Source organism: Balaenoptera acutorostrata, chromosome 7 (assembly GCF_949987535.1).
Source record: "Balaenoptera acutorostrata chromosome 7, mBalAcu1.1, whole genome shotgun sequence".
Lineage (NCBI taxonomy): Eukaryota > Metazoa > Chordata > Mammalia > Artiodactyla > Balaenopteridae > Balaenoptera > Balaenoptera acutorostrata.
This window is the reverse complement of record NC_080070.1, coordinates 7,425,315-7,439,344: the sequence shown is the minus strand read 5'-3', so window position 1 is coordinate 7,439,344 and position 14,030 is coordinate 7,425,315. Positions and strand designations below refer to the sequence as shown.

The window sequence follows — 14,030 nt, the reverse complement described above, 5'->3', positions numbered from 1 at the left end:
GCTTGAGGTTTTCCCTCTTGACAATTTAGGAGGAAAAAAACTAGGTTAAGATAGATAATGATTTTTGTACGTCAAGCCGTGATGTGTCTTAGGGTTTGAGATTTCTTTAACACCTGGGGATTCGTATGCCTAAAGAGCTACGGAGGACATATAGGTCAAATTAACAAAACTCGAGGGTCCAGAAGTATTTTTCTGTGTATACAGATTGTCAGGAAGAAAGAAAGCTAACTACTCACAGGCTTTAGTAATTAGAAAGTTTTTTATTTGATTTATTAAATTTAATAAATTTCTATTGAACTACTGAATCTGATGGTACTCCCCTCAGTTCTGTAGGGCAGGAAGACATTATTCAATTAACTGTAACGACAGGGTGAGTATGCACTAAGTGATTTATCAGAATGCTCTGAATGTAGAATATCAAACAGTTGAATATCATTTTAAGAAACTCTTCAAAAAGATAGTGTGCCCAGCCAAAATTTTTATCTTTCTTGGTAGTTTCCTCTGAATCCTTATTAAACTGAGGATTGAGAATACCATTTGCCCAAATGTGGGACAAGTACAACCAATTTCACTAAGACCCTTTGTTGATCCAAGGTATGAGAGGAAACCTCTCAAAATGCAGTATATATGTATGTATACACACACATATATATGAAATCAGTATCATATTGTGAAATTAAAGTAATATTTTCTTTTTAAAAAACATTTAGAGCAATGAACAATGAATGAACAGTTCATTCAACAGCAAAACATTAGTTTTATCAAGTTGAAAAGCTCCTCATTTTTTCTTTATCCCCAAATATCACCAGATTTGGTTATATGGGTACAAGTAGGCTGGAGACCACTGTGTTCAGGGTCAGAATGGAGAGAGATATGTTTGTGATTATCTCCAAGATCTTCATAACTAGTTGTGAACATAGGACGCTGCCTTTAAGACAGAACTGGCCCCTGGCTAGTCCTCAGGGCTGCCATTTAACACTGTTAGGTTATGTTTATAGATCAATTTGAACATGTGCTTCCCTCTTCTCCCAAACAGCACTCTCTAGAGAAGCAGCCTACGGGGAAATAATCTTCCCCATTTAGATAGTCTCCAGGTAGATCTGTGACAATATCATTACCCATCTTGGCACTTATGTCAATTTTCACAAGCCAACAATATATGGTCAGAAAACTGTAAACTGAAACCGGGCAGCTGCACATCTGCATGCCCTGAATGCCTGAGGCTTATGATCAATCTTTTTGGGGAAGTAAACCCTGTGGGATGAAACCATTTCTTCTATGTGCTGGAGAACTCAGGAATGGTCCTGACTGTCTTTCCCATGGTTCTGATATAGTCCCCTTCAGTAGAAAGGGGAAGGAAAAGCTGAAGTTTTCGGAAATAAAGGGATTCGTTTCCAGAAATCTCTGCCTCGGGGCTTCCCTGGTGGTGCAGTGGTTTAAGAATCCGCCTGCCAGTGCAAGGGACACGGGTTTGAGTCCTGGTCGAGGAAGATCCCACATGCCACGGAGCAACTAAGACCGTGCGCCACAATTACTGAGCCTGCGCTCTAGAGCCCGTGAGCCACAACTACTGAAGCCCACACACCTAGACCCCGTGCTCAGCAACAAAGAGAAGCCACCGCAATGAGAAGCCCGCACACCGCAACAAAGAGTAGCCCCCGCTCACCCAAACTAGAGAAAGCCCGCGCACAGCAACGAAGAGCCACGCAGCCAAAAACAAAAAACAAAAAAACTCTGCCTCTTCAGGCAAACATTATTGTAGCCAGAGATACAATCTGCATGTACTTTTCTAGCTTACATTTTTAACTTAAAATCACATCATACTCATTTTCTCACGCTCTTACATTGTCTTCTGAAGGAATTGAGCTCTCCCTTGAAGGGTCCACCTTGACTCATGAAGATGAGAGACTGAAATGAGGTCCCATGCACACACTCACACTCAGACCTCCTTTAGCTGCTCAGGCAGCTGCCTGAGAATGCCTACCATGTTCGTTAACTCCATCCTGTTCATAGCTGAGACATGGTACTCAGACTCTATCCTTACCTTTTAGGATGTAATGATATTCAGCTACTGCAACTTTTATGGAATCTTCCAATAGCTTGGAGTATTTACTGCCTTTGATGTGATTCAAAACAGCAAAATGTTCACACTACAGATGTGGCCAAACATTGAGAGTAAGACTAAGCCAGCATTTTTGCAGGAGATTGTCTGTGATAAGACATTCTTTCCAAGTTTGCAAATATAGGTAACTTGCACAGCCATTTTGTTTGTTTGTTAAGCCAGTGGTCTTGGCCACCATTTCTCATTGTTCTACGGTGAAAGAATTCTTAAGAAGATGTTTTAAGACTCAAACTGAGGTTATTTTAGTATTATTGTCACCAAATGCTAGGTTCCAGACATTTGGTAGCTGTTACGAAAGAGACCAATGCCCTTGTGGAAATTAAATAGTAAAACTTAAAGACAGAATACTTTTATATTACAAACAAAAAATATTTACTGTGTTTGCTGTGAAAGGTTAAGAGGAGAGGCTCTGGAGTGAGACTTCACAGCCTTGAGTTTAGACCCTACCAACTTTTTACTCATTCAGTATTTATTGGGTACCTACTATGTGACTAGTGATTTTCAGTGTGCAATCTTGCATATATTTTGACGTATTTTTGCTATTTTTTAAAAGATTTATTTTTTATTTATTTAATTTATTTTTGGCTGCATTGGGTCTTAGTTGTGGCACACAGGATCTTCATTGAGGCACACGGGATCTTCATTGAGGCACATGGGATTTTTCACTGTGGCACGTGGGCTCTTCATTGTAGTGGGCGGGCTTCTCTCCAGTTGGGGTGTGCGGGTTTTCTCTTCTCTAGTTGAGGCACACAAGCTCAGTAGTTTTGGCTTGTGCGGGCTTAGTTGCCCCGTGGCATCTGGGATCTTAGTTCCCCCAACCAGGGGTCAAACCTGTGTCCCCTGCATTGTAAGGCGGATTCTTTACTACTGGACCACCAGGGAAGTCCCTATTTTATCCTATTTTAAGTGACTCTTTAAATTTCACTTGAAATTAGAAATTTCAAATTCCTATTGTTCATTGAAAGTATGTAGAATACAATTGATTTTTGTATATTGACCTTGTCTGCTGCAACCTTACTAAACTCACAGCAGTTTTCGTAGCTTTGTTTAGATTCCATTGGATCTTCTACATAAATCATGTCATCTGCAAATAAAGACAGTTTACTTCCTTTTTGTTACGGATGCCCTTCACTTCTTTTACTTTCCTTATTTCACTGGCCAGAATCTCCAGTACAATGCTGAAGAGAAGTCGTGAGAGAAGATATCCTTGCTTTGTTCTAGATATCAGGGGAAGAATTCAGTCTTTCCCATTATTTGATGTTAGCTACAGGTTTTTAGCAGATGCACTTTTGAGGTTGAGGAGGTTCCCTTCTAATTCATAGTTTTCTGAGAGATTTTTTTTTTTAAATCATGAATACATCATATTGTTTTTCTTTTTTAGTTTGTTCATATAGATTAATATATTGGTTGGTTTTTAAAAGTTAAACCAACCTTGCATTCCTGAGACAAACTGCACTTGGTCATGACGTATTATCATTTTTATATATTGTTGGATTTGATTTACCAAAATTTTGTTAAGAGTTTATATATCTATGTATAAAAATATTGGTCTTTAATTTTCTTCTCTTGTTATATTTTTATCTGGCTTTGATAAATCAGTAATGCTGACCTCACAGAATGAGTTGGGAAGTATCCTCTCTTTCTCAGTTTTCTGGAATAGTTTACCAATTCACTAGAGAATTGGTAAAATTCTCTAGTGAAATTTTCTTTGTGGGAAAGATCTTAACTATAAATTCAATTTCTTTAATAAATATTAAGGCTATTCAGTTTATCTACTTCTTCTCAAGGGAGCTTTGGTAATTAGTGGGAATTTGTCCATTTCCCATAAGTTGTCAAATTCATTGTCATAAAGTTGTTAATAATATTCTTTTTTATGTTTTAAATAACTGTAGACTCTGTAGTGAGGTCACTTCTCTTACTGCTGATATTGATAATTTTTTAAAAAATAAATTTTATTTATTTATTTATTTATTTATTTATTTATTTATTTAGGCTGCGTTGGGTCTTCATTGCTGCACGCAGGCTTTCTCTAGTTGCTGCAAGCGGGGGCTACTCTTCCTTGCAGTGCGCGGGCTTCTCATTGTGGTGGCTTCTCCTGTTGCAGAGCACAGGCTGTAGGTGCGTGGGCTTCAGTAGTTGTGGCACGCAGGCTCAGTAGATGTGGCTCGCAGGCTCTAGAGCACAGGCTCAGTAGTTGTGGCGCACGGGCTTAGTTGCTCTGTGGCATGTGGGATTCCCGGATCAGGGCTCAAACCTGTGTCCCGGGCTTCCCTGGTGGCGCAGTGGTTGAGAGTCTGCCTGCTAATGCGGGGAACACGGGTTCGGGCCCTGGTCTGGGAGGATCCCACATGCCGTGGAGCGGCTGGGCCCGTGAGCCACAATTACTGAGCCTGCGCGTCTGGAGCCTGTGCTCCACAGCGAGAGAGGCCGCGATAGTGGGGGGCCCGCGCACCGCGATGAAGAGTGGCCCCCGCTTGTCGCAACTGGAGAGGGCCCTCGCACAGAAACGAAGACCCAACACAGCCATAAAATAAATAAATAAATAAAATTAAAAAAAAAAAAAAAAAACCTGTGTCCCCTGCATTGGCAAGAGGATTCTTAACCACTGCACCACCAGAGAAGCATAATATTGACGATTTTTGTCTTTTCTTTTTTATGATTAGTCTGGCTAGAGGTTTATCATTTTTTTTTAACTGGTCAAAGAGCCAGCTTTTGGTTTCATTGATTTTCCTTATTGTTTTTCTGTTTTCTATTTCATTGATTTCAACTCTAATCTTTATTTCCTTTCTTCTGATTACTTTTTTTAAAAAATAAATTTATTTATTAATTATTTATTTTTGGCTGCATTGGGTGTTTGTTGCTGCACACAGGTTTTCTCTGGTTGTGTCAAGCAGGGTCTACTATTTGTTGCTGTGCGTGGGCTTCTCATTGCATTGGCTTCTCCTGCTGCGGAGCACAGGCTCTAGGTGCGCAGACTTCAGTAGTTGCAGCACGCAGGCTCAGTAGTTGTGGCTTGCGGGCTCTAGAGCACAGGCTCAGTCGTTGTGGCACATGGGGTCAGTTCCTCCACGGCATGTGGGATCCTCCCGGACCAGGGATCGAACCCATGTCCCCTGCACTGGCAGGCGGATTCCTAACCACTGTGCCACCACGGATGTCCCTTCTGATTACTTTAGGTTTCACTTACTCTTTTTTCCCCTAGTTTCTTAAAATGGAAGCTGAGGTAATTGATTTGTGACCTTTCTTATCTTCTAATGTAGGCATAAACTTCCCCCTAAGTGTGGCTTTATACCTTGAATTAGACAGGTGGAGATGGTGGATATAGGGGAGTCCATGCAAAGAATTGGAACATGAAGGATGGAAAACATAATATAGCTTGAATCTATAGTGAGAGATATTCTATGTAAGGGAGGCCCATGCAAATAACCAAAACATGGAGAATTTGGAGAAAGGCAGGTTATTTAGTAAACCTGAGATATAGTGGGAGGAGGTGCAACAAGGGATGAAGCTGGAGACAGGGGCCCAGAAAATAAAAGCCTTTAGCCTGAGGGCAATAAGAAGGCAGTGAAAAATTTTAAGTAGGGGAGTGGCATGGAATTATTTGCATTTTATAAAGATCACTCTGGTGGGCATGTGGCAGTGGAAGTTGACTGGAGTCAGGAACACTGGAGAGGAGATGGTCTATCCATGAGGAGACGGTCTATCCATGAGGAGACGGTCTATCCATGAGGAGACAGTCTATCCATGAGGAGACGGTCTATCCATGAGGAGACGCTCTATCCATGAGGAGACGGTCTATCCATGAGGAGACGCTCTATCCATGAGGAGACGGTCTATCCATGAGGAGACGCTCTATCCATGAGGAGACGCTCTATCCATGAGGAGACGGTCTATCCATGAGGAGACGCTCTATCCATGTGGAGACGCTCTATCCATGAGGAGACGGTCTATCCATGAGGAGACGCTCTATCCATGAGGAGACGGTCTATCCATGAGGAGACGCTCTATCCATGAGGAGACGCTCTATCCATGAGGAGACGCTCTATCCATGAGGAGACGCTCTATCCATGAGGAGATGGTCTCGTGCTAATCCAGGTGAGAGGTGGTGGTGATAGTGGGGATGAAGCAACACAGGAATATTAAAGTGATAATAAGGAACTGGAATCAGTGTAAAAATTGGTGATTGACCAAGACATATGGGGAAGAGGAATGAAGGGTCAGTAGGGCAGCTAGTAGTGCCTTTCAATGAGATGGGGAACAGACAAGGAGGAACATGTTACTGTCAGGCAGGGACGAGAGGAGGAGTGAAGCCGGGAATGATTTCAGTTTGGGGTGTGTTGAGTTTATGATGCCTGTGAAGCATCCAAGAAGAGAGCTACAGTAGGCAGGTGTAAACGTGGGTTTTGAGCTTAGGAGAAATGCCAGTATGTGATGGGTAAGTGAGCTGTGAATGGATGAAATCACCCATGGAGAGGGTGTTGAGTGAGAAGAAAGTAGAGGATGAAAGTTTGGAAAGCAACATTTTAGGGATTGTCAGAGGATACAAGAGAGGTAAGAGTGATCACTTTGCTGCAAATGAGAAAAATTTCATGGAAGAGAGAACAAGAAGACAAGGAACAACAACAATGTATATTAGATTTATCAACAGAGAATAATATGCGCTTTCCATGACGTACTTAAAAATAGGTTTTTTTTATTGTTAAAAAGAGTTTAATGTTATTTGTGGAATATTTGGAAAGTACAGAAAGGTCTAAAGAAATATAAGAAGGAAAAAAATCCCAAAGATTACTACTGTGAATGTTGTAGTTCATCGCCTTCCAATCTTTTTTTCTATCAGTGTGCATATGCAGTACATACACCCACATTTTCTTTTACAAACTGAGATACTATGTACCCAGTCTTGGGTGCTGTTTGTTTTTCTTTTTCCATTAACATATTTGAAGCATTTTCCCACTTTTGTAGGTACTTTAAAATAATTGGATAAAATACAAAAATAGAGACAAGATATTATTTTCTTTTTTTGGAAAGGAAACCCATTTTAGAGAAAAATAGGAAAAAAATCTTCTTTTTAAAGGTGTCAAAGGGAGACTGTGGGATCAGGTTCATTCTACATTTCATAACCGAACACAAGAAAGTTTTCTTAAGAGAGGACAGAACTGAGGGAGAGGAGTCTAGTAAAAGGGTAAAGGAGCTTCTTGAGTGAAGGGAGTTCACTGAGAAACTGCTCCACTTCCCAAGGAAGCCAGTATTGGCTGAGGCACGTGATATCTGGATACAGCCAGGGGCATTCTCAGACTAACAGATGTCAAGAGATGAAAACAACATTTAAAAAAAGAGAGGTGAAACTGAGTTAGATGTTGAAGTAGCAAGTGATCTGTGCTATTATCGTGGCTCTTCTGGAACTTGCTGAATTTTTATTAAAGAAGGGCCTCGTCTTACAGGCTGGAATTACAGAATTCTACATGCTGCCACTATGACAAGACTTAAGAAAAGGAATTTATGTAATCTCAATGCGCAGACTCAAATGTCAGTGCTCCAACTCTTTCTTACCCTAAAACAGCCACACTTTGATGCTCTTCAAATCCAAGCCTCCCAGCACGGGGGTAACTGCCCTTTCTGTCTTCTCCCTTTCCCCTCTGTCCTGGAAGAGTGAGCAGCTCTTGTCCCATTTCAATCTGGGATATTGAGCCTGGTTTGGGAATAGTGTCGTTTTCTCACCTAGAAAGGTCACAATGAGGTGGATTCGTTTCCTTGAGCTTTATGTCTGAAAGCACGTCCAGGGGTGCCAAAATTCCCATATTTTACTAAAGGTACAAGATACTGGGAGAGAGAAAATCAAAACAAAACCCAAAAAACCTGAGGACCCTTCAATGCCAGGAAGGGGAAATAAAACCATCCCCACTCCAGCACTGTAAGCTTTATTTGGAACTGGGGTACCCATCTTACCACACTTCTCACATGACTAAAAAGCCCAGTGAGGTGTCTATTTTCTGATAGTAGTAGAAACAGTACTCCAGGAGAAACGATGTCAGGAATATTGCAGGTAAGAGTTCTCATCAGCATCTAACCCAGATAATAGGGCTGGGCTGCTCAGAACCAAAGGGCTGTTCCAACTGTTCTCTAAGGGCCTGGACAACATGGTCCAAGAAAAAAGCAGAGCAGGTGGCTGGTTGTAGTTTAGGAAGCAGATGCCAGAAGACAGCGGGGAACCTGGCATGTGGTCCGGGAGCGGGGCGGTTGGAGGGGTATAGCTGTCCCACATGGTAGTGTTTTTTTCTCTATTCTGTTATAAATTCATGGATTTAATCCAGTATAAATTAAGAGTATTTGTTTTCTTTTTTTAAAGGAATGATAGAGGGAAGAGGTAAATGTTACACTTTTTCTGCTTACAAAAAGTAATGCCCTTATAAAATCTTCTCAGCTGCAGTAAACCTTTTATTTCTTCAAAATGCTTCTTCTGCCAACAGAATTTCAATTTCTCTTCTTCACAGACAGGAGCTCCTTCACAGTTCCAATTGTAATTCCGTCTGCCCTAGAGTAGGCACAAAATTCAGTGCAACTATTGCATAGTGTTCTTCTGGCCAGTTCCTGCATCTCCATTCCATGATGATCTTTTTTTTTTTTATCTTCAAAGATGTACAACAGGGAGGTTGGTTGGACAAACTACAGTCCCTGATGCTACCCTGAGGCATGATTTTTTTTTAATTAATTTATTTATTTATTTATTTTTGGCTGTGTTGGGTCTTCGTTTCTGTGCGAGGGCTTTCTCTAGTTGCGGCAAGTGGGGGCCACTCTTCATCGCGGTGCACGGGTCTCTCACTATTGCGGCCTCTCTTGTTGCGGAGCACAGGCTCCAGATGCGCAGGCTCAGTAGTTGTGGCACACGGGCTTAGTTGCTCCGCAGCATGTGGGATCTTCCCAGACCAGGGCTCGAACCCGTGTCCCCTGCATTGGCAGGCAGATTCTCAACCACTGCGCCACCAGGGAAGCCCCCATGATGATCTTTTTATGTGTTAACAATTCTATATATTTACCGGTGATGTTCCTATCAAACATTTGGAGTTTCCCTCCCTTTTCAGCTTCTAATACAGCAGGAGATTTAGAAAAATTTTGCACCAAATCTTTCACAGTGAAGATTCTGTACAGCTGCTCGATAGCTGTGTCAAACAGTTCCATCATGTACAGTGCCGCAGTGGGAATCCCTACACCCAGTGCCACTGGAGAGGAGGCCTGAATCTGCAAGGTATTCTCACTCAGTTTCCTTTTAACAGTCAATTCCTGGGTTGCCATAGCTTTGGTTGGTAAAATCATTCCCATTGTAAATTCCATCTTAAGTGCCTTCAGGTAATCTCCAAGGGCTTCCCTGACCTTGGCGGTGTCTGCAGTTTTCATAAGATCTTTCAAGTATATCCCCATCTCCTTTCTTTTTACTCACGTTCACTTCAGTGTCATCTACTTCATTTTCTTAAGACAGGTTGGGTATTTCAATCAACCCCTTGTGCTTCGCACCAGATTCTTTAATTATACCTTTCCAGCCCAATTTGATGTTCCACTCATAGAAGAAAATCAGCTTTCCTTTGCGGCGGCTGCAGGAAGCCTCACCTTCCACCTGGCTCAGCTCACTGATCTCGCAACCGCCAGCCTCATTCTCCACAGCGATGCCCACCAGGAGCTCACAGAGCTTCCCCTTGGACCAGCTGGTGGCATCCCGCTCTGTCAAGCCCTGGCTCACTGCCACATCCCTGAACCTGCTTCTCCTCTTGTTCCCCTCCTGGCTTCCCTCTGTAGGACTGTGGGCAACATCTCCTATCATCCAAGGGCTGGATGTTCTCAACATGTGTTAGTCTTAATTGCCTCCTTCCAATGACTGGAATCTGCCTTCTATCATAGACCACACATGAAGCCCTTTCATCAAAAACATGCATTTCTTTGCTCCTTGGTTCTCGTTAGACTATCTAACCTGCATTTTAATCAACTTCAAGTTTACCTCTTGGGCAGGTGCAACCTGCTTCTCATTGGTCAAGACTGAGTTGAGGTGTCATTTCTCTGGGACAACTTCCCTGACCCCTTGAATGTGGGTTAAGTGCCCTTCCTGGGTGCTATCCTCACGCGTCTGCTTTCCCTCTCGCCTGGCACTTATTCCACTTTCCTATACCTGCCCATTATTCGTCTTTCTCTCCATTTGACTGTGAGCTTCTCGAGGGCAGGGACAATACCCAGCCACATTGACATTTGCTGAATGACTGGGACTGCTCTTCCTCCTGGTGCTGCCCTTGGATTGGGTGTGCTTTCCAAACCTCAGCCCATGGCCATCTGCAATTGGCTGTTGATGTTTATGATCTTAGTAAATTACTCCTAATTTTATAGCATTAGAATCACTTTTATTTAAATGACTTTCAAATCTGTACTAGATTCAGTTTGGGGGTTAATATCAGTCATATAACCAACCACTCACATATTAAATTTATCACCTCTGTTGATCTTTTTCACTTCTACACTGATTCATTTTGTCAACTAAACCATTTCCATTAATAGTGTCACCATCTTTTCCTTCCCTTCTCCTCTTTCTTTTCCTTCCTCTTTCTCCTCCCTTCCTTTCCTGAACAATTCAGTTCCAAAATCATTAAGTAGAGCTGAGTAAGGTAAGCATCTACACCAGGTGGGGATGGGAGGGGGTGGGGTGGCCCAGAGCAGTATGTCAGAGCCCCAGTGGGGCTCTGCTCGGGGGAAGGGGTGGCAGTGGCCCCATGAGGTGGCTTACTCACAGGAGGACTGATCAGATAAATAAATATATTACAGATAATGGGAGCAAAGCTCACTGCTGGAGATGAGAATTGCCGATATGGGAAGGGACAAAACTAGAACGGACACTGGTATGGTAGTGGTATTGGTGTGGAATCATTCATAAAAATAGATATGGAAATAAGTGTAAATGTAAACATGTGTACGTGTTATATGTATGTATGTCCTAGCTCTGTCCACTGAGAGGGTCTGGGAGTAGCAATCCTCAAATAGCAAAGGGCACAACTAGTGCCAGATCTTGGCTTCTAACCCACTCTCCGTTACAAGGAACCAAGGGTCCTGGGAGAAATGACCAACTGCAGCGCTGGAACAGGGTAAATAGAAGACACACCTGGAACAACTTGTGACAGAGATAGCAAGGAAGTTGCTCAAGAATGATGAGAACAAGTCAAAAGGACACAGAAGCCTGTCTGTGTAAGGGGGCTCCCACTGGTCAAATTTAGGACAATGAGAGCATCAAAATAAATACTGATAGAATTATAACCCACTGGACAAAATAGGCATAAAAATAGGAAACTATTATGAGTCTATACAGATACAAAATATGTGGCTAAACGAATGGAAAATTTGATGAGGAATGGGATATTTACATGACTTCAAAGTACCTTCCCACAAAATCATGAAATGCTTGTTAATTACAAAGAGGGGGAAAGCAACTTCATAGTGAAGTCTGGCAGACACTACCTGAAGTGATCACCATGACCATCCTCAGTAATGGAGCGAATTGAAATCATGTGCCACCCGATAAGATGCAATGAGATAACCACAGCACCACATCTTGGCTAACCCTCTGAAGGCAAATAAACTGAGCCTACTCATGAAGACACATCAGGTACAGCTAGATTGAGGGACGTTCTACAAAATAACTGCCCTGTAACCTTGAAAAGTATCAAGGTCTTGACAGCCTAAGACGGTTTCTGTTTTTTAGAAACTTATTGAGGGCTGAAAACAAGCAAGCTGCAACATCTGAATTTTTTTCTCCCTACCAAGTCCCTAATGCTTCATATTAGTATGTACACGGTCTGAATCCCAAGATACAAGAGGTGACAGTTACTGCCTAACAAAGACTGTCACCTTCTCAGACCAGGACAGTCATTACTCCTCCCATTCTACTTTTTCTGTGCAGCCAATTTCATGCCTTAGGATCTGTTACTCACAAACCCTCATTCTGTTAACAATTTCTATGTCTTTTAGGACTCTGTTTTGTAAGAGGAAATGCAATTCCAAAACATTTTAAACAGTAAGAAAATGTTACTGGTTCACATACGTGAAGAGTCGTGTAGGATAAGTTCAGGGACCGCTTAATGCGGGGTTCAAACAATGTTACCAGGACAAGGTTTCGCTTCTATGTGTTGGTTTAGCATTTCTTAGGGTTGCATCCTTCCTCATTCATATCCATCAGGAAGGAGTGTGTTTCTTTCCCCTCTGTAAGTCATTCTCATAGAATAAGGAAGTTACGACATAATTTTCAAATGGCAAAAGTACAGGTAGTTTTCTTCTCTCATAGGTGGCATTTTCTACTACTTTTCTGGTTTTTTAAAAAATTTTATTTATTTATTTATGGCTGTGTTGGGTCTTCATTTCTTTTTTTTTTTTAATAATGCGAGTATCTTTTTAAATTTTTATTTATTTATTTTTGGCTGTGTTGGGTCTTCGTTTCTGTGCGAGGGCTTTCTCTAGTTCCGGCAGGCGGAGGCCACTCTTCATCGCGGTGCGCGGGCCTCTCATTATCGTGGCCTCTCTTGTTGCGGAGCACAGGCTCCAGACGCACAGGCTCAGTAATTGTGGCTCACGGGCCTAGTTGCTCCGCGGCATGTGGGATCTTCCCAGACCAGGGCTCGAACCCGTGTCCCCTGCATTGGCAGGCAGATTCTCAACCACTGCGCCACCAGGGACGCCCTCTACTACTTTTCAGCATCAGCACCGTCAGCATGAACACTCCAAGGGCATGATTTTCTATCCAGTTACACTTTCACCACTATGTGGATGACTCGCTGAATCACTGCTGAATCTTCAACTGCAAAAGTGACTTAAATATAAGTATCTGTGACTTTAAAAGAGACTGGATGGGTATGTCAAGTTTGCTGTCTCGTTAAAGGCTGACCAAGTAGCAAACAAAGTACGGATGACCTGCTGAGACTTGCTTAGCCTTTGATTTCATGAATTCCTCTCAAATTTTCAACAGAAACATCTCATGCCTAGAGAGAGCAGGCTCATCCATACCCCTCATCACTGGCATGTAAAGCACGTGCACCACAAGCATTCGTTCTGATGCTTACCCGGATTCTCCTACTCCTGGGCTCAGAAACAGATGACCACGTCATCAAAGGGCACTGCCATCTGGACCCCCAAACGCATTTCCTTCTGTCTCAGGATGGCTTCACACTTCTCATCAGTAATGTTTAAAAGCCTCCTACCTTTGTTCGTATCAGGCGAGAAGTTACGACATGGATCTTGAAAAGCCAGACTTTTCAATGTGTAAAATGGGCAAGGTTTGGATGATATAATTCCAAGAAGAGCTTGTGATGGTTTTGCTGGTCCTCTTTCCAAAACAACAGTTGCTGGCAACAAAGCAGATTTATACCCTGACAAAAGTGGAATACTGAATGTACAGGCCCTTGTTTTACAGGAACAGTAGCGGGGGTGAGGGGAGCTCATAAAGAAGTCAGTCATTGAAACTGCCACAGACACTCATTTCTAACTGAAGAAACTTGACCTGAAACAAATAGTTTGATTCAATTAAAAGGACATTTGAGGGAATTCCCTGGCAGTCCGGTGGTTAGGACTCAGCGCTCTCACTGCCAGGGGCCCACGTTCGATCCATGGTTGGGGAACTAAGATCCTACAAGCCGCGTGACGCAGTCAAAAATAAAAATAAAAAGCCATTTGAGCACATAGCATAAGACACAGTCATGGAAGTACCTACCGTAGGACACAGTCGTTTAAATGTGTTAAAATACTGTGTGATAAAGTATGCATAGAACTGTCTTCAGCATTTCCTGTGAGATATCTTTAAACCCATTCATGTGTTTTTAAGAAAGAAACACAAAGTTGCATTTACAGAGACTTCTACAATTGGTAGTTTGACTCCATTGAAATGAAAACT

The 14,030-nt window shown here is 42.3% G+C and overlaps 1 pseudogene; it reads right to left on the bottom strand.

The window, feature by feature from the left end:
• Window positions 1-8,047: 8,047 nt before the first annotated feature.
• On the bottom strand, window positions 8,048-10,456 carry LOC114238221 (activator of 90 kDa heat shock protein ATPase homolog 2-like; annotated as a pseudogene).
• Between the last annotated feature and the right edge of the window lie 3,574 nt (window positions 10,457-14,030).